At 50.1% G+C, this 2,054-nt stretch overlaps 1 protein-coding gene across 1 annotated transcript in view; it reads left to right on the top strand.

The window, feature by feature from the left end:
- Positions 1-1,408: 1,408 nt before the first annotated feature.
- Positions 1,409-2,054, top strand: part of LOC124017501 (glycoprotein hormone alpha-2-like) — a 13,442-nt gene continuing 12,796 nt past the window's right edge. The window contains exon 1 of the mRNA XM_046332712.1: positions 1,409-1,605. The gene's annotated coding sequence lies outside the window, so the exon portion shown is untranslated. The remainder of the gene's footprint in view (positions 1,606-2,054) is intronic.

Here is a 2,054-nt window from a genome sequence, read left to right as displayed (position 1 = left end):
AGGAGCAGCCCCTGCTCTATTGGACAGAGCAAGGAGCAGCCCCTGCTCTATTGGACAGAGCAAGGAGCAGCCCCTGCTCTATTGGACAGAGCAAGGAGCAGCCCCTGCTCTATTGGACAGAGCAAGGAGCAGCCCCTGCTCTATTGGACAGAGCAAGGAGCAGCCCCTGCTCTATTGGACAGAGCAAGGAGCAGTCCCTGCTCTATTGGACAGAGCAAGGAGCAGCCCCTGCTCTATTGGACAGAGCAAGGAGCAGCCCCTGCTCTATTGGACAGAGCAAGGAGCAGCCCCTGCTCTATTGGACAGAGCAAGGAGCAGTGTCATTCTGGCAATGGCCCAGTGGGCCTGTCTAAATTGGCTGGACTTTACATCAGATGATCCTCAAGGCTTTGGGGGCCTTGAGGAAAGAAAATGTGGTAGCTAGAAATGCCTGGGCCGAATTCTGATCCCAGTTCGCCCCTGAAAGGTGTGTGTGTGTGTGTGTGTGTGTGTGTGTGTGTGTGTGTGTGTGTGTGTGTGTGTGTGTGTGTGTGTGTGTGTGTGTGTGTGTGTGTGTGTGTGTGTGTGTGTGTGTGTGTGTGTGTGTGTGTGTGTGTGTGTGTGTGTGTGCGTGCGTGCGTGCGTGTGTGTGTACAGTTCTGTAATGTGTTTTCTTACTGTTGTGGCCGGTGATGTAAAACGTCTCTACTTTTCCCCTCCATGTGTGCTTTCTCCCAACCCTCCTCTGTACTGCCCTTTACCAGGGCACGTGAGAGAGACGTGTTGGATTTTAGGTTTTCTGTAGGTGAAGTGTGAGAGAGAGACCCGAGAGAGAGAGAGAGAGACCCGAGAGAGAGAGAGAGAGAGAGAGAGAGAGAGAGAGAGAGAGAGAGAGAGAGAGAGAGAGAGAGAGAGAGAGAGAGAGAGACCCGAGAGAGACAGACCCGAGAGAGAGAGAGAGAGAGAGAGACAGAGACCCGAGAGAGACAGACCCGAGAGAGAGAGAGAGAGAGAGACAGAGACCCGAGAGAGACAGACCCGAGAGAGAGAGAGAGAGAGAGACAGAGACCCGAGAGAGACAGACCCGAGAGAGAGAGAGAGAGAGAGAGACAGAGACCCGAGAGAGACAGACCCGAGAGAGAGAGAGAGAGAGAGAGAGAGAGAGACCGAGAGAGAGAGAGACCGAGACCCGAGAGAAACAGACCCGAGAGAGAGAGAGAGAGAGAGACCGAGACAAAGAGACCCGAGAGAGAGAGAGACAAAGAGACCGAGAGAGAGAGAGAGACCGAGACAAAGAGACCCGAGAGAGACAGAGACCCGAGAGAGAGAGAGAGAGAGAGAGAGAGACCGAGAGAGAGAGAGACCGAGAGAGAGAGACAAAGAGACCCGAGAGAGAGAGAGACAAAGAGACCCGAGAGAGAGAGAGAGACCGAGACAAAGAGACCCGAGAGAGAGACAGAGAGAGGGAAGGGCTAGCAGTGACTGACTGTGGGTGTGACTCCGCCTTTTCTCCTGTTTACCTGAGGAGCTACAAATAGCAGTGTAAGAGGTAGGAAATACACACCTGTCACTGCTGCTGCCGTCGACTCACCTGGACTGAAGAAACCACTCACCACACCTTTACAGGTAACACTAGCGCCTCACACACACACACACCTGAGAATTACTGTACAGGTTCTGACTTGTAGAGCTTGTTGCACATTGTTAATTGTGTGTATTTTGTATTTTCTTCACATATTTAGGATATATTATTTTGTTAGAGACTGGAGGTTTTTTGGGGGTTTCAATTCTGTCTGTCTCTGTCTGTCTGTGACAATATAAGAGCTGCATGAACGGCTCAGTGAGTCACATGGCTTTAGTCTGTGTTTTACACAAAATAGAAAATTATTCCATTTATCCATGAAATTGTGCGCAATCAATATCTCTAATCAATATCTCTGGGTGACAATAGGAAGTCAATGGTTTGGTGTGTTTCAGATAAATCTGGTCGTGTAAGTTTTGCATTTGCAGTCTAGACGTTATTGGGATCTGTGTTCTACACTGAGAGTTTTGTCAAGAGCTTCAGTAATACAGGT

Source organism: Oncorhynchus gorbuscha, unplaced genomic scaffold (genome assembly GCF_021184085.1).
Source record: "Oncorhynchus gorbuscha isolate QuinsamMale2020 ecotype Even-year unplaced genomic scaffold, OgorEven_v1.0 Un_scaffold_261:::fragment_4:::debris, whole genome shotgun sequence".
Taxonomy (NCBI): Eukaryota; Metazoa; Chordata; class Actinopteri; order Salmoniformes; family Salmonidae; genus Oncorhynchus; species Oncorhynchus gorbuscha.
This window is presented reverse-complemented; position numbering and strand designations above follow the sequence as displayed.